The sequence below is a fragment of the Geotrypetes seraphini genome, chromosome 7, assembly GCF_902459505.1.
Source record: "Geotrypetes seraphini chromosome 7, aGeoSer1.1, whole genome shotgun sequence".
Taxonomy (NCBI): Eukaryota; Metazoa; Chordata; class Amphibia; order Gymnophiona; family Dermophiidae; genus Geotrypetes; species Geotrypetes seraphini.
The window spans coordinates 8,407,170-8,429,750 of record NC_047090.1 but is presented as its reverse complement, the minus strand read 5'-3'; the positions used below and the strand labels follow the sequence as shown (position 1 = coordinate 8,429,750).

The 22,581-nt window shown below is 44.1% G+C and overlaps 1 long non-coding RNA gene across 1 annotated transcript in view; it reads left to right on the top strand.

Annotated features, from left to right (window-relative positions):
• LOC117363380 overlaps nucleotides 1–22,581 on the top strand; it is a 118,869-nt gene that overhangs the window by 81,857 nt on the left and 14,431 nt on the right. Inside the window, exon 4 of the long non-coding RNA XR_004540041.1 lies at nucleotides 11,236–11,391. This is a non-coding gene — a long non-coding RNA (uncharacterized LOC117363380). The remainder of the gene's footprint in view (nucleotides 1–11,235; nucleotides 11,392–22,581) is intronic.

Sequence of the window (22,581 nt, the reverse complement as noted above, 5' to 3'; positions counted from 1 at the left end):
GTCCCTGACTAATTTTGTAACTTACCTCTAATCCTATCCCTATAACCTACCTCTACTCTTATCTGTACCCCTCAATCCCTTTGTCCTCCAAGTACCTATCCAAAGCTTCTTTGAAGCCCTGTAGCGTGCTCCTGTTTATCACATCCTCCGGTAGCGCGTTCCATGTATCCACCACCCTCTGTGTGAAAAAGAACTTCCTGGCGTTTGTTCTAAACCTCTCCCCTTTCAATTTCTCTGAGTGCCCCCTTGTACTTGTGGTTCCCCATAATTTGAAAAATCTGTCCCTGTCTATTTTTTCTATGCCCTTCATGATCTTGAAGGTTTCTATCATGTCTCCTCTAAGTCTCCGCTTTTCCAGGGAGAAAAGCCCCAGCTTTTTCAGTCTGTCAGTATATGAGAGGTCCTCCATGCCCTTTATTAGCTTAGTTGCTCTTCTCTGGACTTTCTCAAGTACCGCCATGTCCTTCTTGAGGTACGGCGACCAGTACTGAACACAGTACTCCAGGTGCGGGCGCACCATTGCACGATACAGTGGCAGGATGACTTCCTTCGTCCTGGTCGTGATACCCTTCTTAATGATACCCAACATTTTGTTTGCTTTCCTTAAGGCTGTGGCGCACTGCGCCGATGCCTTTAATGTTGTGTCTACCATCACTCCCAGGTCTGTTTCAAGGTTGCTCACCCCTAGCGGTGATCCCCCCATTTTGTAAGTGAACATTGGGTTCTTTTTCCCTATATGCATGACCTTGCATTTCCCTATGTTGAAGCTCATTTGCCACTTTTTGGCCCATTTTTGCAGTGTTGTCAGATCTTTTTGGAGATCTTCACAGTCCTCCATGTTATTGACCTTGCTATATAGCTTGGTGTCGTCTGCAAATTTAATAACCTCACATTTTGTTCCTGCCTCCAGGTCGTTAATAAATATATTGTACAGGAGCGGTCCCAGTACCGACCCCTGCGGAACTCCGCTCGTGACCCATTGCCAGTCTGAGTAATGGCCCTTTACTCCAACCCTCTGTTTCCTGTCCGCCAGCCAGTTTTTGATCCATCGGTGGACCTCCCCTTGTACCCCGTGGTTCCATAGCTTCCTTAGCAGTCTTTTGTGTAGCACTTTGTCGAAGGCTTTTTGGAAGTCAAGGTAAAAGATGTCTATGGATTCCCCTTTATCCACCTGGCTGTTGACCCCCTCAAAGAAGTATAATAAGTTCGTGAGGCATGACCTGCCCTTGCAGAAGCCATGCTGGCTCGACTTTAGCTGCCCATTGTTTTCGATGTGTTCCCAGATGCTGTCTTTAATCAGCGCTTCCATCATCTTTCCCGGGACCGAGGTCAAGCTCACTGGCCTGTAGTTTCCTGGGTCTCCCCTTGAGCCTTTTTTGAAGATGGGCGTGACATTTGCTATTTTCCAGTCCTCCGGAATCTCTCCAGTTTTTAAGGATAGGTTGCATATTTGTCGAAGTGGCTCAGCTATTTCATTTCTTAGTTCCTTGAGTACCCTTGGGTGAATGCCGTCTGGACCTGGCGATTTGTCGCTCTTTAGCCTGTCTATCTGCCTGAGGACATCCACCTTGCTCACCTCTAGTTGGACCAGATTTTCATCCTGCTCTCCTTTTACGATCTCCTCGGGTTCCGGAATGTTGGTTGTGTCTTCCCTCGTGAAAACTGACGTGAAGAACTCATTTAACCTGTCAGCTATCTCTTTTTCCTCTTTTACCACTCCCTTTCTGTCCCCATCATCCAAGGGACCCATTTCCTCCCTTGCTGGCTGCTTCCCCTTAACATACCTGAAGAATGATTTGAAGTTTGTTGCTTCCCCCGCCAGTCTCTCTTCATATTCTCTTTTTGCTTTCCTAACCACTCGGTGATACTCCTTTTGGTGTATTTTATGCTCCTTTTGGTTGTCCTCTGTTTTGTCCTTTTTCCATTTTTTGAATGATGCTTTCTTGTCACTTATCACCTTTGTTACTGCATTTGTTATCCACACTGGGTTTTTTGTTCTTATTTTTTTTGCACCCTTTCCTGAACTTGGGGACGCACAGGTTCTGTGCTTCGTGCACTGTGCCCTTGAGTAGGGTCCAGGCTTTTTCTACGGACTCCATCTTCTTTGCATTGCACTGCTATTTGTGACCCTGGGCAAGTCACTTAATCCCCCAGTGCCTCATTAGAAAGAGTGTGAGCCCACTGGGACAGAGAGGGAAAAATTGCTTGAGTACCTAAATAATTTGTAGAGAATTGTAGGATATGCGGAATAGAAATAAATTTAAAAAAAAAAATGGTTTGGAATGGTATTTTTGAAGGATACTATCAAAACAGGGAAGTTAGGGCTTCTTGATGGACAGTTGTAACCATGCCATTAGCAGAAAAGCAGTTAAATTCGTGAATTATAACTGCCCTGTTCCTGATCCTGTTTGCCAGCCGGTTTTTGAAGAAGTCTCAACCTCCCCAAGCCTCTTATACTCAGGTTTATGACTGCATTTGAAGAAAGGGCTTGTGAGGTCTCTCAAACACTTCTGCATTGCAACACTTTCTTTGGTTGGTCCTTTGGGAGGCATCGAGATCTCCTAAGACTGCAGTTTACATTGTGATCATAAAGTCGGCCATGAAGCACAGATGAAAGAATGTAGGATCATTGGGCTTTTAATGCTAGCTTCCTGGGTGTGGTGTGTGTTTTAGCTTGGTCATTGTAAATTCCTGTGTGAATAAAAACCAAGCTAATCTGCTTACTTATCCAGGTAGCTGTGTCAGCCTGTACGACGCTGGCAGCAAGACCGTGTTAATACATGAAATTCTCCAAATTGTTGTGCTAGCAGCAAACCAAGACAAGAATTCTTCAAAGCGAAGGTCAAGAACCAGCTATTCTGATACATTTAGACATAGATCAATGTGACTTCTTTGGCAACTCAATGTAACTTTCAGAGTGAGTTAAAATAGATGCCAGCTATCGCTTTGGAGAGAGAGAGAGAGCTGGTATCTCATTTCATTGCCTTTATCATTTCTATTAACAATGTTTCTTTATGCCAATTTGATACTGGTTAAAATGTATACAGGACAGGTCTCCTTGGGTTTGGGCCAGGTATTAGTGACCTGGATTGGCCACCGTGAGAACGGGCTACTGGGCTTGACGGAAGGCTGAGTTTTCCGGTCTTAAAAGTTCAATGAGAATGAAAAGTGAACTGGAAGGGCTGAACTGTATCTCAGGTGGGTTTGAATATTCTGCTCAATGAAGAAGTAGCCCCAAGGGTCATCATTGAAGGAGACTTCCTTTTAGCCCTGAGTGAGAAGCCTAATTACTTCAGTCACTTAGGCATTCCTTCTGGGATGAGAGAATACATAGAAAGAGGAGCAATCTGGATCAAAATCTATTGAATACCTGGAAAACTCATTTTGAGGAGAGGTACCTTGCAGTCAGCCTTTCAGATACACATTGATGATATGTCACATTAAGAATTGGGCTCATGTATTTCAAGCGATTTTGAAAGTTAAGGCTAGGGTTTGAACCCCAGGCTTCTGGTGAACCTCCTACTCCTGCCCTTGGGAGAAAAATGTCCTCCAAGGTTCTTCTCCTCTAACACCCATTAGTATCTGCAGTAGATATCTCTCTCTCTTGAACAAGCTAAACTTCTTAGATACACACTATGATACGAGTTGTCCTGCCGGGTCAGAGAAAGGATCCCCCTAGCTCAGTATTCTCTTACCAGCAGGTCACAAATACCTGTCAGAGAACCAAAAGGTTTCAAGAAAAAAGCCTTAAAGAACATTGAGCCCTGGAAAAGCGGAGACTCAGAGGAGACATGATAGAAACCTTCAAGATCATGAAGGGCATAGAAAGAGTAGACAGGGACAGATTTTTCAAATTATGGGGAACCACAAGTGCAAGGGGGCACTCAGAGAAATTGAAAGGGGGAAGGTTTAGAACAAACGCCAGGAAGTTCTTCTTCACCCAGAGGGTGATGGATACATGGAACGCACTACCGGAGGATGTGATAAGCAGGAGCACGCTACAGGGCTTCAAAGAAGGTTTGGATAGGTACCTGGAAGACCAAGGGATTGAGGGGTACAGATAGGAGTAGAGGTAGGTTAGAGGGATAGGATTAGAGGTAAGTTACAAAATTAATCAGGGACCACTGTTCAGGCACTAGGCCTGATGGGCCGCCGCGGGAGCGGACCACTGAGCAAGATGGACCTCTGGTCTGACTCAGAGGGGGCAACTTCTTATGTTCTTATATCAAAACGTTTTCAACAAAGACGAGAGGAAAAAGGGGGGAAACAAACTTTCAAATACATTGAATAAAAAAATGTAACTAAACATAACCATTTGTAATAACAAATAAATTATATGCGATTTCATAATAAATTGTTAATGGGTTTTAGTCAACTACTTTAATATTACTTAATTCCTTTCTAAATATTTTAATAAATTGGTGGTGGACTTACCACTTGCTTTTACCATTTGCTTCAGCCCTGAGTGTCAGAATATATCCATATATTGGCCATCGTGAAAACGGGCTACTGGGCTTGATGGACCCGTTTGACCCAGTAAGGCTATTCTTAAGTTCTTAAGACTAGGGGGCACTTTTGAACATATGTAGATGCACATTTCATATACATTGGCCCATTCCAGCCCACTCAGAATTTCATAGACCTTCTCTAAGCTGAAGAGTCTGAACTTCTTTGGCTTTTCCTCATATGGGTCATTCTATCCCCTTAATCATTTTTCAGTTCCACTACAATTTTTTTTTTTTTTTTTTTAAGATACGTTGACCAGAACTGTGACCAATACTCAAAATATGGTCTCGCTGTGGAGTGATACAGAGGTATTGGGATATTGTATTCTCTCTATTCCTTTCCTATGAGGGGGTGCCGAAAAGTTCTCAGCCCAACCAAGCAACTTCCTAAATTCTGAGCCTTATTTTCCCACTGGAGCTGAAAAGAGTGTTGTCTTATTTTGTTAAGTGCCACTTTGCAGAGACAAAATTCTCTGCTTTGACATTGTTTCGGGTCATTGATTGAACCATATCCACGTCACTCTCTTCCTGGTTGGGCTGAGAACCTTTCAGCAACTCCTGGTAGTAAAAAGAGTTTCAGGTTTTGGTAACCAGAGCTGATACTGTGATGTCATAATGCCTCATTCCACCAATAAGAGCCAACCTCATCAGTGATGTCACAAGGACTTGATTGTCCTATACTTGGCTCTTGCAGTTTGAAGACTTTCAGTCTCTGGTAACCAGAGCTGAGATTATGATGTCATAATGCCTCATTCCACCAATAAGAGCCAACCTCATCAGTGATGTCACAAGGACTTGATTGTCCTATACTTGGCTCTTGCAGTTTGAAGACTTTCAGTCTCTGGTAACCAGAGCTGAGATTATGATGTCATAATGCCTCATTCCACCAATAAGAGCCAACCTCATCAGTGATGTCACAAGGACTTGATTGTCCTATACTTGGCTCTTGCAGTTTGAAGACTTTCAGTCTCTGGTAACCAGAGCTGAGATTATGATGTCATAATGCCGTCATTTTGCCTTCAGCTCAAAAGAGTGTTATCTTATTTTGTTAAGGTCCAATTTGCAGAAACAAAATTCTCTGATTTGACATTGTTTCAGGTCATTGATTGAACCATATCCACGTCACTCTCTTCCTGGTTGGGCTGAGAACCTTTCAGCAACTCCTGGTAGTATAAAGAGTTTCAGGTTTTGGTAACCAGAGCTGATACTGTGATGCCATAATGCCTCATTCCACCAATAAGAGCCAACTTCATCAGTGATGTCACAAGGGCTTGATTGTCCTATACAGAGGGTTATCTTATTTCATTAAGGTCCAATTTGCAGAAACAAAATTCTCTGCTTTGACATTGTTTCAGGTCATTGATTGAACCATATCCTCGTCATTCTCTTCTTGGTCGGGCTGAGAACTTTTCAGCACCCCCGCATAATAATTCCTAGCATTCTCTTTAGATTTGCATACTAAGCAGATGCTTTCAGCATTTTGTCCATGATGACATCTAGATCTTTTTCTTGGGTGGAGACGCCTACCGTGGAGCCTCAAATCACATGCCCTTCCGGTCAATTTCTATTGGCCGAAATGAGAGTGAAATGTCTCCAGGACCCTTTAAACTCTCTGGGACTTTTGTGTCACAGGTTGATGAAGTCTGTGAATATTTCCAGCATAACCATAGATCCCCATTGGCTTTAAAGGGTTGGCCATATACTGTTGACGGTTTCCAAAGCGCTGCTTTCTGTTTTTAATATCATTTATTTTGGGCTCTTTTATTCCAGGTCAGGTCTCAGCTGGCTGAGTTGTCCAGAAGCTAAGACATACTCCTTTTAACAGGATTTGGTAAATTAAGGTAATATGAACAATAAGGAGGGTTGTTTGGAATTCTTTCATTGGACATTTTGTATTGCCTCTGGCATTTGGGGGGTAGGAATTAGCATTCCAGGAACAAGCACAGACCACAAAAATAGTGTATAGATCATTTATTTTTTCTTTTCTAAGAAAGGAGCTTGATAACAAGGGGTGGTGTTGTTTTTCTAGAGCCTGAATGTGTGGGTGGGAACGCTGGAGGCTCTGGCATTCATTGGGCGCTGATGCCAGCCACAAGTCTACAGGGTTGAATCACAGGAAATGAGAACCCGATTTCTTGGGGCTCTGAGCACATGGTCCTCGTGGGAGAATCATTCGATATTATCTACCAAGGCTCTGTGTGTCTTTTGTTTATTTATCAGATTTTCTTTCAGTGGTAGAGGAAGGTAGGGTTTTTTTTTTCCCCTTTCCACTTTTAGTATGCACTATTTTTACAACTGTGAGTACCAGAGCTGATGCCATAATGCCTCATTCCACCAATAAGAGCCAGCCTCATCAGTGATGTCACAAGGGCTTGATTGTCCTATACAGAGGGTTATCTTATTTCATTAAGGTCCAATTTGCAGAAACAAAATTCTCTGCTTTGACATTGTTTCAGGTCATTGATTGAACCATATCCACGTCACTCTCTTCCTGGTTGGGCTGAGAACCTTTCAGCAACTCCTGGTAGTATAAAGAGTTTCAGGTTTTGGTAACCAGAGCTGATACTGTGATGCCATAATGCCTCATTCCACCAATAAGAGCCAACCTCATCAGTGATGTCACAAGGGCTTGATTGTCCTATACAGAGGGTTATCTTATTTCATTAAGGTCCAATTTGCAGAAACAAAATTCTCTGCTTTGACATTGTTTCAGGTCATTGATTGAACCATATCCACGTCACTCTCTTCCTGGTTGGGCTGAGAACCTTTCAGCAACTCCTGGTAGTATAAAGAGTTTCAGGTTTTGGTAACCAGAGCTGATACTGTGATGTCATAATGCCTCATTCCACCAATAAGAGCCAGCCTCATCAGTGATGTCACAAGTGATTTTTACAACTGTGAGTACTGGTAGGACTGAGGGTGATCCATGAGGTGGGTACAAAATAGATTTATAAGGCTGGATTCAGTAAATGGGCTCAAAATTAAGCACAGAAAAAAACCCCAGCCCTGGTTTTCTGGGTTGGGTACCATTTAAAGAATGGCCTGTACGAGCAGTGTCAGGATCCACACTCAGCTTTGAGCGAGAGGATTTACGTGAACTGGAACCAGGTGCAAATCCCAGCATGCAAACTGGACATCAATCCGCAAAACTTTGCACGTCTTAAGGAAACGTAGATCCATGCGGAAACACAGGTGCTAGTCTATAAAAAGGACGTGTGCTTTCACGTGGCCCTGCCATTTCTGCCCCATTTCAGTGCCTTGCATCTGTTAGAATGCTTTTCTACGCAAAAACCTTGGCACCGTATATAAAATTCCCCTAATAGTGTCTATAGCCAAATTTACTCTCCTTCCCGCTCAACTTTAACTTACAGCACACAGACGTTCCTTTTTAAAGACGCCTTTGATTAATAACTTATAATCTGGATCACAATAATTTAATAATTTAAAAAAAAAAAAAAAAAAAATTTCCCACCTTATGTTTTTCCCCAACCTTCTTTTATTATATTTTGTAGTTCTTATCCCCTTCTCCTTTTACTCATGTTTTGTTAAATATGTATTTAGGATTTTTTATTCTCTTTTAAATTAATTTTTAAGGTTATGTATAATTAATGTCTTAATTTTTATTTTTTATATTGTAATATTAATTATTTCTATTTATATATATGTATGTTCATCGCTTTGAAAAAAAGACAAAGCGATTAATCAAAAATTTTAATAAACTTGAAACTTGAGACTTGAAAAGGTTCCCTTCCAATTCATGAGCTGATTACAGCAAACGAGAAGCGTTCGCCACAGAGATTAGAAAATATAACAGCATCACTGAAGACCTTGTTGATTTGGGCTTTAACTTCCCTCCCAAAACTCACAGTTAAATCTGATTGGATCAGACTCTTCTGCTTTTATCTATTGATTCACTTTTCTATACCGTACTCCCAGGGGAGCTCAGAGCACTTCCAATGGCATAGGCCCAGTAGGTTCTGTCTGCAGGTCCAATAAAGTGGCACAGGTGCTCAATCAGAGGATGTGGTAAGAGCGGCCAATGTAACTGGTTTAAAAAAAAAAAAAAAGGTTTGGACAAGTTCATGGAGGAAAAGTCAATAAACTGCCGTTGAGACAGTTTGGGGGGAAGCCACTGCTCACCTTGAGTATTGCATTCAGTTCTGGTCTCTTTATCTCAAAAAAAGATATAGCGGCACTAGAGAAAGGTTCAAAGAAGAGCGACCAAGATGACATAAGAACATAAGAAGTTGCCTCCGCTGAGGCAGACCAGAGGTCCATCTCGTCCAGCGGTCCGCTCTCGCAGCGGCCCATCAGGCCCACTGCCTGAACAGTGGTCTCTGACTAATTTTACAATTTACCTCTAATCCTATCCCTATTACCTACCTCTACTCCTATCTGTACACCTCAATCCCTTTGTCCTCCAGGTACCTGTCCAGACCCTCTTTGAAGCCCTGTAGCGTGCTCCTGCTTATCACATCCTCCGGTAGCGCGTTCCATGTATCCACCACCCTCTGAGTGAAAAAGAACTTCCTAGCGTTTGTTCTGAACCTGTCCCCTTTCAATTTCTCTGAGTGTCCCCTTGTACTTGTGGTGCCCCAAAATTTGAAAAATCTGTCCCTGTCTACTCTTTCTATGCCCTTCATGATCTTGAAGGTTTCTATCATGTCTCCTCTAAGTCTCCGCTTTTCCAGGGAGAAAAGCCCCAGCTTTTTCAGTCTGTCAGTATATGAGAGGTCCTCCATACCCTTTATTAGCTTAGTTGCTCTTCTCTGGACTCTCTCAAGTACCGCCATGTCCTTCTTGAGGTACGGCGACCAGTACTGGACACAGTACTCCAGGTGCGGGCGCACCATTGCACGATACAGTGGCAGGATGACTTCCTTCGTCCTGGTCGTGATACCCTTCTTAATGATACCCAACATTCTGTTTGCCTTCCTTGAGGCTGTGGCGCACTGCGCCGACGCCTTCAATGATGTGTCTACCATCACTCCCAGGTCTCTTTCAAGGTTACTCACCCCTAGCGGTGATCCCCCCATTTTGTAAGTGAACATCGGGTTCTTTTTCCCTACATGCATGACCTTGCATTTCCCTATGTTGAAGCTCATTTGCCACTTTTTGGCCCACTTTTCAAGCGCTGTCAGATCTTTTTGGAGATTTTTGCAGTCCTCCTTACTTTCAACCCTGCTGTATAATTTGGTGTCATCCGCAAATTTAATAACCTCACATTTTGTTCCTGCCTCCAGGTCGTTAATAAATATATTGAACAGGAGCGGTCCCAGCACCGACCCCTGCGGAACTCCGCTCGTGACCCATTGCCAGTCTGAGTAATGGCCCTTTACTCCAACCCTCTGTTTCCTGTCCGCCAGCCAGGATGGAACTCCTGTCGTATGAGGAAAGACTAAAAAGGTTAGGGCTCTTCAGCTTGGAAAAGAGACGGCTGAGGGGAGATAGGATTGAAGTCTACAAAATCCTGAGTGGAGTAGAACGGGGACAAGTGGATCGAGTTTTCACTCCGTCAAAAATGACAAAAACTAGGGGACGCTCTGTGAAGTTACAGGGAAATACTGTTAAAAGCAATAGGAGGAATTTTTTTTTTCACTCAAAGAATAGTTAAGCTCTGGAACGCGTTGCCAGAGGATGTGGTAAGAGCGGATAGTGTTTGGAAAAATTCCTGGAGGAAAAGTCCACAAACTGCTGTTGAGACAGACATGGGGAAGACACTGCTTGTCCCGGATTGGTGGCATGGAATGCTGCTACACTGTGGGGTTTTTCCAGGTACTTGTGACTTGGATTGGCCTTCATGAAGACGGGATATTGGGCTAGATGGACCATTGGTCTGATCCAGGAAGGATATTCTTATGGTCATATGTTAGTGTATTTTAAAGGTAATTCATAGAAGAAAAATGATAATACAGTGATACTGTTTTTATTGGACAAACAGTGCAGTTTTTTTTTTTTTTTTTATAAGCTCACAAAGGCAGGAAGCAGGTTTTATCTTCAAAAGCATGCCAAAATGTGTTTGGTCTAATGGAAAAAAAGTGCAACTTAAAAGAATTCACTAATAGTATGTCTTTTCCCCAGCAGATTTCCAGTAGCCAACAAAACACAGGCATGTGAAAGTGAAGGTCCCAAATTTCTACATTTCAGGAATAAACAAAACAAAACTGCAGATCTGTACAAGACGTAGGCAAAATTTTTTGTGACTTTTTTCTGTTATCCCATTTTTACCATGGACCCCTGACGAAGGTTTGTCCGAAACACGGACCGTGTCGGGTCCCTTGATTGGTAAAAGGGTTTGCATATAATTATTTTGTCACAATAAATTTTGCCTACGTCTTGTACAGATCTGCAGTTTTGTTTTGTTTGCTTTCGGTTGGGTTTTTTTTTAACTGCAGTTTAGGTTGGGACCACCCTTTTCTCCTTGTTTTGTTGCTTTGTACATTTCAGGATTAACAGAGGGCAACATGGATTGGGGATCCATTTTTCTTGACCAGTGGTTTTCATTCCATTTATTACAAAACTTCATTTGGAGCAAAGGTTTTGTCTTTAATAAAATAATTGAAGCATTAACATATGAGCCTTTTTAGCCCTGATGTAATTAATCCCACGGTTGTGCATGCGATATGTTGAAGACTAAAATTCATGCCTTTTAAAGTGAAGTTTATGACACTGATTGCTTTTTGGATCAGAAGAACTTCTAATGTTAGTGGAGTTTTTGTGTTTTGTTTAGAAAAGATTTGGAGAATTCGCGGGCGCCAAAGTGCGCTCCTGCTCAGTGCTGCTCCAGCGGCAGATGAAACCAGCCGTGATCGACCGGGTTAGCAGCGGGCAGGAGCGCGGAAAGCTTGCTCCTGCCTGCTGCACTTCTGGACCACCAGGGATAAAAGTAAGTGGCAATTTTTGGGGAGGCCCGGTGCTCCCCCCTCCTTTCCGGAGTCTATGATTAGTTCAAATACTTCTTTGGCAATCTGTAATGTTCTGTCACCATGATGGGTAATATCACTAACCCCCTCTTCTAAGAAACTGCACTAGCGGTTTTTAGCACAGAGAGCCGCGCTGAATGGCCCGCACTGCTCCCAACGCTCATTGAGTTAATATGAGCATCGGGAGCAGCGCAGGCCATTCAGCGCAGCTCTTTGCACTAAAAACTACTAGCGCGGTTTCGTAGAAGAGGGGATAAATTAAAAGTGTGACCTATAAGATTGAGTGCCACTTGTATAGAGATAACAGATATAGGTGGCAGCTCTGGTGCTTCCACAGTTGTGTTTCTTAGCATGTGTTTGGGTCACGAAACACCTTCAAAGTTCTAGTGTGACCAAACTTGAATTCATGTGGATACAATCAACATGCATGTAAATTGCATTGCAGGGAAATTCTAGAACTGGCGTGCAGATTCCTGCGGCAAAATTGTGCACCATTCTGAGATGCAATTGGGTACTAATTTGGATATATGCATGTATCTTGCTAGGCGCTGTTCTATAAAGGCCCACACTCAAAAGGGGGTGTAGCCACGGACATTCCCTAAAGATGTGTGTGGTAATACTGAATCCCGGGAATCTGCACCTACCTCACAAGCCAAGAATTACACCAGGTTTCCATTGGTGTAAATTTTCACGCCCAAAGTTCAGTGCGGATGCTAGTGCCATGTTCCATGAAGGGCACCCATGAGCTGTGGCATGCAATCAGAGCCTTCGCCCAACCCCCCAAAAGACCCTGAGGGCACTGTTCTGAAACTGGCAACAGGCAACAGGCAGATGCTGCTCAGCCAATCAAATTCAGATCAGTCAGGGCCTTCAGGGGGTTTGGAGAATCCCCAGTCTAAGAGCCCTGCTTTTTTTTTTTTATTATTTACTTTTTGTTTGATGTATTTTGACTGGTTGAGCAGCCTACATACTCACCGAATCAAACTGCATCAAGCAAAAGGAAAGAAAAATGCAGGGCTGTTGAGCTGGGGATTCCCTGAAAGCCCTGACTGTATGCCACTGCCTGTGAGAGAATACCATTCTGTGTTGATATTTTTATTGGCACTGAATTTTGAGTGCCATTTGCTGAATGCAGCTGATAATGTGCAAACAAAAAAAGCACCCCTCAGTCAGGAAAAAGGCCAATAAAAAAAGACAAAAGCAAATCCCCTGTGAGCAAACCCCTTTGCGATAGGAGGTGGGAGGCTGATGGGTTCAGAGCGGGAGCGGGACCTGGAGGGGATAGTGTCAGAGGATCCCAAGGTGGCATAACCATGTGACAAGGCGGTGGCCACGCCAGAAGGATGCTGAGCTGCCTAGAGAGGGGTACAACCAGCAGACAAAAGAAGGCGTTGAGGCCCCTGTGCAAGTCGTTGGTGAGGCCCCACTTAAGGCTTGAAGCTGTTCACTGGAGGGGGGCGGGAGAGAGAAAAATGGTGTTGGGGTTTGCACCATCAGACATATGAGAAGAGACCTGAAGAGCTGAATATGTCCATCCTAGAGAAAAGGAGGGGTAGGGGAGATTTTAGAAGGTATTAATGAAAAAAGCAAATTTTTGGGGGAAACGGTTGAACCAGAGGTCATGAATTGAACTTGCAAAGAGGCAAACATAATACCGTGTTTCCCCGAAAACAAGACCGGGTCTTATATTAACTTTGGCTTTTTTTTTCATGTACAATAATCATCTGTCCCTTCCTCTCCTCCACCCCAAATCTTCCTGTTTCCTTTCTCCCCCCACCCCCATGTGCAGCATCTTTCTATCCCTCCCTCCCATCCCCCTGCGAAGCAGAACCCCACTGACTCTCCCACCGTGACAATGACATACTGTACCTTCAAGGCTTCCAAAAACAGCAGTGGCGGCGCTCTGAACGGGCTGCTTCGTGGCCTTCTCCACCGGGGCTTTCCCTCTGCCCCATCACTGATGATGTCATCAGTGACGCAGAAGAGGGAAGGCCGCGAAGCAGCCCGTTCAGAGCGCCGCTGCTGCTTTAGGAGGCCTCAGAACAGAGGTATGTCAGGTCTCACTGGGGTGGGGGGTGGGGTCGCTGAATTGACGAGTACTGCCTGCTCTCATAGGGTAGGACATCCGCGCTAGCGCGTGATGTCATCGCGTGCCATCTTTGCATGCTCGGATGCCCTCCTGCCCGACACAGTATGGAGGAAAGCTTTTCATAACCCGGGCAAAGTGCTGGGTTTTGAAAAGCCGTCTGGATCCCCGTTCATGTCCTCAAAAGGAGGACATGTCCTGGGAAATCATATGGTAACCCTATCTAATAGCATGAGGGGGTGACCAACCAACCAAAGTCCTAAATTCTGAGTGTTATTTTGCCACTGGAGCTGAAAAGAGTTTTATCTTGTTTTATTAAGCACCAATTTGCAGAAATGAAATTCTATGTTTTGCCATTGTTTCAGATCATTGATTGAACCATATCCACCTCATTCTCTTCTCGGTTGGGCTGAAAACATTTCAGCAGCCCCTCGTATGTCTCTCTCTGTGGACTGCTAGCACTGGAAGCCCTCCCCAGACCACTGACCCCAAAGCATTATTGTGGGGAGCACCTAGCTGCAACCTAAACATGTGGCAGTTCTCCTTTCAGAGTGTTCAAATTGTGCCGTGTGTGGGTCGGTAAACAGAACCTGCTTTATAAGAAAAATTCAAAGCTCTCAGGAGCCAGGATACCACCAGGAGCAAGAAAACACGTTGAACTTTCAAAGAAGAGACATTTTTTTCCTATCACTTTCCCAAAAGGGGTTTTTCAAACTGTTGCCGCATGGATAAACCTTTTCATTAAAAAAACCTGAGGATTGAGCATTTTGCTGAAGGGCAGAGTTTAACTTTTCATTCTTTTTTCTTCAGTATTTTTTTTTTTTTTCCTTCAATTATCTTTGGCCGTGAGAGCTCTGTGGTCTCAAACTTAGCACTCATTGATCCTGTCCTGAATTGGAGACCTACCTTCCTAAGTAATTAACGGTGATGCCCAAAGATAACGAGGGGTTTGTCCATCTTTGTTTCTTCTTCCTAAATCTGGAATTGCTCAGTCTCTGAATTTCAAAAGAAAAACTATTAAGAGACCCAAAGTCCCAGTTTAGCCAGGATGAGCGGAGGGAAACTTGAGATGTTGAGGTCAGGATGTGCTCAATTTCCCCAATATTTTCCAAGAGGCTCTGCTGATCATGGAGTTGGGGCATTTTGTTCCACCTCATGGCCAAATGCCCTGTATTTCAGGACTTTGGGACAAAAGTTCAAGAATGTGTGAGTTTAACCACCTAAGCTGAACTTCCAATGACCCTGGATCAGGCTTTGTACTTATATATGCGTGCCTCTGGTGAATGATTGTAGACCTGGGGTTGAAATGACTGGTCCGTAAGTTCTTCAGCTGTAGCAAATATAAGTTATCCATCCAAGTGGTGATGAGCAAAAGACAACTCTAACCTTATATAGACAGAGCCCCAATGAACCCCCTTTTTAGCGGCAGATTTGGGGGATACAAAATAACCCCCCCCCCCCTTTTATGAAGCCGGATTAGGCTTTTTTATCATCGGCCATGGCGGTAAAAACTCCGACACTCATAGAGTTCCTATGAGCATCGGAGGTAATACCACCGCAGCTGAGGATAAAAAAAAGCCTAATTAAGCCTAACGAGGATTTTTAATATACCACCTTTCTGTGGTACAACCAAAGTGGTTTGCAAATTACATACAGGTACTTTCTCTGAGTCTAGTGAGCTTATGGTCTAAGCTTTGCATCTGAGATAACGGAAGATTATGTGACTTGCCCGGGGTCGCCGGGAGAAGGAGTGCGAATTGAACCCGGTTCCCCGGTTCTTAGACTACTGTGCTTGTATCCTAAGAGATGTTTCCAAGGGCCTCCTCTGGAGCAAGACACTTTGGCCATCACAATTCTCCTCTTTCTGTTTTTCCTCCTGTAGCAACTGAACAGACAGACCTGCCAAAATTCAGCCCCTGTGGAACTAAATCCCAGCACTATTCTCTCTCTCTGGGTAAAGCACTCCAGTTCTCCTGTCACTGAATATTGACCATAACCTATTACAATTTGCTTTAAAAGAAATAGCAGGTTGACCTTCACCTTCCCCTCCACTTAGAGTGGAGGAAGGAAGGAAGAAATTTGGTGACATTCAAAAAGGTTCCAGATTTCTGACCTGGTGGAAAATGAGTTGTGATCACTGGAAATCACTGCATCGTGTTTCAATCAAACCCACAGCTAGCAGAGTGATGTTCTGCATGATGCTATGAATTAGACTAAGAATGTTATAATGCCCCTGTATCTATCGCTCCTTGGTGCAACCTCATCTGGAGGATTGCATTCAATTCTGGTCTCCTTATCTCAAAAAAGATATAGCGGCGCTAGAAAAGGTTCAAAGAAGAGCGACCAAGATGATAAAGGGGATGGAACTCCTCTAGTATGAGGAAAGACCCGTATGAGGTTAGGGCTCTTCAGCTTGGAAAAGAGACGGCTGAGGGGAGATAGGATTGAAGTCTACAAAATCCTGAGTGGAGTAGAACGGGTACAAGTGGATCGATTCTTCACTCCGTCAAAAATGACAAAGACTAGGGAATACTCGATAGAGTTACAGGGAAATTCTTTTAAAACCAACAGGAGGAAATATTTTTTTACTTAGAGAATAGTTAAGATCTGGAACGCGTTGCCAGAGGTAAGAGCGGAGAGCATAACTGGTTTTAAGAAAGGTTTGGACAAATTCCTGGAGGAAAAATCCATAGTCTGCTTGCCCTGGATTGGTAGAATGAAATGTTGCTACTCTTTGGGATTTTGGAGTCTTGTTACTCTTTGGGATAATGGAATGTTGCTAAGTCTTTGGGTTTTGGCCAGGTACTAGGGACCTGGATTGGCCACCGTGAGAACGGGCTTCTGGGCTTGATGGACCATTGGTCTGACCCAGTCAGGCTATTCTTATGTTCTTAAATATATTAACTCATTTTTAGGCACCGCCTGAATTTCCTGCAGGACAGCAGGCTTTTCTAATACTGACTCTGAGGATGTATACAAGCATAATTTTCAAATTGTTTGGGCTTTTTTTGCTCAATTTTTAGACTTTTTTTAAAAAAAAATTCATTCAACAGATTCATTTTAATAGAAATTATTAACACTTGGTAGAACTTTTGAATGCACTCTAGTTGACCTAACACAGCTTAAAATTGCTTGGTCTAAATTTCTTAAAATACATCAATGAGCCAAATGCGGACTAATGACTGTACATCCTTCTCAAATGTGTCACATTCAGGCAGTAACAAGAACCACGGCAGCTACACAGAGTCAAAAATCTGCACTGATAAACAGGGGTTCATCCCCATCTCCTCTAAGTCGGGGGGGGGGGGGGTGGGGGACGGTCATATTGATTTGGGGCTACAATATGCTGGAATGGCTACATTATATCTCCCAAGAACCGGGTGCGGCGGAAGCAACACAGAGCAAACCACAAGGGAGATCCAGGGCCTAGGATTGGGTCAGAGGAGAATAAGAAAGAGTCGTAGGGCCTATTCTAGACCAGTCCATAATTGCAGCCACAGGCACAGAGCTCAGGGGGTACGTGAGAAAGCAGTGTTGGACGAAGAAGGGCCGGCCAGAAGAGAGAGCGAGAAATGAGATGCAGGCGACAAGAGAGTAAAAAGAGACAAACTCGGAGAGGAGAGAAAGAAATCGGAGCACAAGAGTGAGAATGAGGTGGGGTGATGACAGATTGGACACAATACGTCTTTTTCCTGAGCTCCTATGGGTGTCTCTGCTTGACGCCAACTGCCTTTGAATCTGGTGTGACAATGGGGTCAAATGTCAGCTAGCTTTTGACTTTATTAGGATGCGGGAAGCTCAGGAAGAGCAGCAGTCATGGTTAATGGCTGAACTTGATGGTCAAGTGTTTTATGGGCACACAGACTGTCACCTAAAAGTTGTTATAGTGTCACAGTCTGCATAGCCCTTTGAGTTGAGTCTAGCTAGAAATGATGGCGTTGGGATTGTCAGCCTGACTGCCATCTCCTCACCTGGGACACAGTGGTGGGGAATAGCCGCTCCACCCAGCCACCCCGAGAAAATCTCCTTCAGAAACTCTATCAGTGCTTAACTGGCAGAATATCTACAATAAAACACTAAATTGAGGGAAGGAGTGGCCTAGTGGTGAGAGCTACAGCCTCAGCACCCTGAGGATGTGCATTCAAATCCCACGCTACTCCTTGTGACCCTGGAAAAGTTATTCAGTTCTCCATTGCCTCAGGTATATTAGATAGATTGGGGGCCCACTGGGACAGATAGGGAAAATGCTTGAGTACCTGATTGTAAATCACGTAAATAACCTGATAGGCTAGGGTTACCAGATTCCCGAAGGAAAATCTGGACCCATGGCCAACCTCAGCAGTGATGTCACAATGGCTTGATTGTCCTATACTTGGCTTACATAAGAACATAAGACAGACCGAAGGTCCATCAAGTCCAGGATCCTGTTTCCAACAGTGGCCAACCCAGGTCCCAAGTACCTGGCAGAAACCCAAAGAGTAGCAACATCCCAGAGCTGAGATTGTGATGTCATAATGCCTCATTCCACCAATGCCTAAGAGCCAACCTCAGCAGTGATGTCACAATGGCTTGATTGTCCTATACTTGGCTCACATAAGAACATAAGAGCTGCCATACTGGGTCAAACCAAAGGTCCTGTTTCCAACAGTGGCCAACCCAGGTCCCAAGTACCTAGATAGATCCCAAGTAATAAAACAGATTTTATGCTGCTTATCCTAGGAATAAACAGTGGATTTCCCCAAGTCATCTCAATCATTTTTTTAAAGGGATTTGTATACCACCTTTTTGCAGTTTTACTTACAGGTACTTCAAGCACTTTCCCTCGCTGTCCTGGCGGGCTCACAGTCTATCTACCTGGGGCAGTGGAAGATTAAGTGATTTGCCCAGGGTCACAAGGAGCAGCATGGGATTTGAAACCACCACCTCAGGGTGCTGAGGCTGTAGCGTTAACCACTGCGCCACAGTCTCCTTCTCTAATGGCCTATGGATTTCTCTTTTAGGAAATTATCCAAGCCTATTTTAAAGCCCGCTCAGCTAACCGATTTCATCACATTCTCTGGCAACGAATTCCAGAATTTAATTACATGTTGTGAGAAGTCTATTACCTAAGGCCTGATTCACTAAGCATTTTACCACAGGCAATGAATGAGAGAGAAATGTTCATGATGAGGCCCTCGGCAGAGACATCACAAATGGTAAGCAAGACAGTCACCCTCCCAGGGTCCCAGGATGGAGCGGCGGCTGTCACCAATGCCAGTCCAGAAGCAGTGAAGCTCATCACCACTCTCATTAGTGGTACCAAACATGTCATCAGAGGGGAAACTCCTGATCCCAAATCATCAGAGTGGTACATATTGTCCCTCTTCCTCTCCACCTGGCTGATATGATCATCCCCAAGTTCTTCTGTTGAAGTTATTAGTAAGACACCAGTCTGATTTACATCATGAACTCTCTCTCTCTCTCTCTCTTGAATGGATTTAATGCCCTAAGCCCACATCATAAAGTCCTGTTACCTTCAACTCTACCCATTCCATCCACAGTACAAAGTGGGAGTGGGATATTTGCTCTTCATAAACTCTAAGGCTGTAACATGGACTATATTTATCAACTGATCAGAAAAGTCTGTTGTCTTCAGTGGAGCTGGGAAGGCCTCCCTGCAGAAAGCTAGGCCCCTACTAATGACTTTAACATGAGTTCCTTTCGGTGATAGCAGTTTTATGGCCGGTACTGAACTTAAGTCAGTGGAGCATTTGTTCCCCTCTTTATTACGAGAAAAAGACTGATAGAGATGTCAAGGTTCACTTGAAGATTGCACGCAACACATCCATACATACTCAGCTATATGAGGCCTGGAGGAAGACTCAATCCTGCAGCTCCTTCAGTAAAACTTGCAACAACAAGCTCCCCACCACCACCACCTTGTTATTAGTACAGGGTGGGCCACGGAAAAGTAGCCCGCCTCTAATACCGGTGCCAGGAAGATGGTGTTCTCCCTGGAACAGCCAATAGTGATTGTGGAAGGTGCATAGATGTGAACGGAGACCACTTTCACCGTCTGTTGTAACTTGTGGGTAAGTGAATAAAAACAATCCACTTGCTCGTTGATCTTGTCATACTATCGCCAGACTCGGGCTACTTTTCCGAGGCCCACCCTGTATTTTATGATAAGTGAAAATCTCTGGGAAAAGGTGACTAAATATCACCAGAAAAAAAATAAGGTTTTAACGAATTCTGTTATTAGAAATGAGAATAGATTTCTTTCTAGAGGTGCCGCTTTATCAAAGTTTTTATTTTGGTCACAGGGTTCATGATTTTACTAAAGGTCTCTGATACCATCATAGATGCCCTGTTAAAAGCAGAGTTACTATGCCATCCCTGTGGACTGTAACATATTCGATATCAAGATCACTTAATTTCCTATTGCATTTTCATGCATTCAAACAAACTAGCCTTTTCTTTGATATGTTCATTTTCTCCTGAGAATTTAAGGTTTATTAAACATTTTGCAGGACTAGCACAACACAGTGAGCACACATGGCATGGCTTGGCTGTTATCGAAATTAAGATGGCTGGAGCAGGAAGGAAATCAAGGAATTCGACTGGAAGTCTTCCGAGGCAGATAAAGACAGATTGTTCATCCTCTCCAAGGTAGGGAGAATGAGAGGGCACTCTCTAAAGTTGAAAGGGGATAGATTTTGTACAAACGTAAGGAAGTTCTTCTTCACCCAGAGAGTGGTAGAAAACTGGAACGCTCTTCCGGAGGCTGTTATAGGGGAAAACACCCTTCAGGGATTCAAGACACAGTTGGACAAGTTCCTGCTAAACTGAAATGTATGCAGGTGAGGCTGGACTCATTTAGAGCACTGGTCTTTGACCTGGGGGCCGTCACGTGAGCGGGCTGCTGGGCATGATGGACCTCTGGTCTGACCCTGCAGCGGCAATTCTTATGTTCTTATGGGATTCTACGATGGGCATCAACATTCCTTCCTGCATCACATGTGTAGACGTTAGTACAGTAGAGCTGATCAGGGTAGTGATAGTGGTAGGGAGAACAGGGAAGGGAAGAAGAGATACTGGACAGTGGGGAGGAGTTCCACTATATAGGTGCAGGATGGTGCCAGACTCCCTCGCTCCTTCCCTGAAAAATAGAAAGTGGACAAAGCCGTAAGACAGGACGAGATCCATTCCAGGATGCTGAGGGAGCTCAGAGGTTCTGCTAAGCTAACTGATTTCATCACATTCTCTGGCAACAATTTCCAGAGTTTAATTATATGTTATGTGAAGAAATATTTTCTCTCGTTTGTTTTATATCTACTGCTTAGTAGCTTCATCGTCCCCTAGTCCTAGTATTTTTTGAAAGAGTGAATGAGCAATTCGCATCTACCCTTTCCACTCCACTCAGTATATTATAGGCCTCTATCACATCCCCCCTGAACCGTCTCTTCTCCAAGTTGAAGAGCCCTAGCCGCTTTAGCCTTTTCTCATAAGAAAGTCTTGAACTGGCAAATGCCTGGAATCCTTCCTGTTAGAAACAGAAACATAGAAAATGACGGCAGAAAAGGGCCACGGCCCACCAAGTCTGCCCACTCTAATGACCCACCTCCCTAATTTCTTCCATGAAGAGATCCCACATGCTTATCCTATTTTTTCTTAAAATCTGGTACGCTGCTGGCCTCGATTACCTGCAGTGGAAGATCATTCCAATGATCTACCAGCCTTTCGGTGAAGAAATACTTCCTGGTGTCGCCATGAAGTTTCCCACCCCTGATTTTCAATGGATGCCCTCTTGTTGCCGTGGGTCCCTTAAGAAAAAAGATATCTTCTTCCACCTTGATACGGCCCGTGATATATTTGAACATCTCAATCATGTCTCCCCTCTCTCTGCGCTCCTCAAGTGAGTATAGCTGCAACTTACCCAGCCGTTCCTCATACGGGAGATTCTTGAGTCCTGAGACCATCCTGGTTGCCATTCGCTGAACCGACTCAACTCTCAGCACATCTTTTTGATAATGTGGCCTCCAGAACTGTACACAATATTCCAGATGAGGTCTCATCATGGATCTGTACAACGGCATTATGACTTCCGGCTTCTGGCTGACTAAACTTCTTCCCATCATTTGTCTAACTTTGGATGAAGCTTTCTCCACTTGATTGGCCGTCTTCATGTCTTCACTAATGATTACCCCCAAGTCTCATTCTGCTGTAGTCCTTGTTAAAGTCTCACCATTTAGGGTGTAAGATCTGCATGGATTTCTGATGCCAAGGTGCATGACCTTACACTTTTTGGCATTGAAACTTAGTTGCCAAGTTATGGACCAATGTTCCAGTAAGAGTAGGTCCTGTGTCATAATGTCTGGCACTGTGCTTTCGCCCACTATGTTGCATAGTTTGGCGTCATCGGCGAATAATGTAATTTTACCTCGAAGCCCCTGAGCCAGGTCGCTTACGAAGATGTTAAATAGGATCGGGCCCAAGACCGAGCCCTGTGGCACTCCACTGATCACCTCCGACGTTTCGGAGAGGGTACCATTCACCACCACCCTCTGAAGTCTACCTCTAAGCCAGTCTTTAACCCATGCAGTTAATGTTTCACCTAATCCCATCAAACTCATTTTGCTCAATAACCTGCAGTGTGGGACGCTATCAAAAGCTTTACTGAAGTCCAAGTACACGATGTCCAGGGACTCCCCCATATCCAGCTTTCTTGTTACCCAATCAAAGAAGCTGATTAGATTGGATTGGCAGGACCTTCCCTTTGTAAATCCATGTTGATGGGGATCTCGCAGATTCTCCTCATTCAGGATCGTATCTAGCTTGTGTTTGATTAGAGTTTCCATAAGTTTACTCACTATCGAGGTGAGACTCACCGGTCTATAATTCGCAGCCTCCATCCTGCATCCCTTTTTGTGGAGTGGAATGACGTTAGCTGTTTTCCAGTCCAACGGGACTCTTCCTGTACTTAGGGAGAGATTGAAGAGCGCGGATAACGGTTCCGCCAGGACATCACTCAATTCCCTAAGCACCCTGGGGTGTAGATTGTCTAGTCCCATGTTGGAAGTGATGGAGG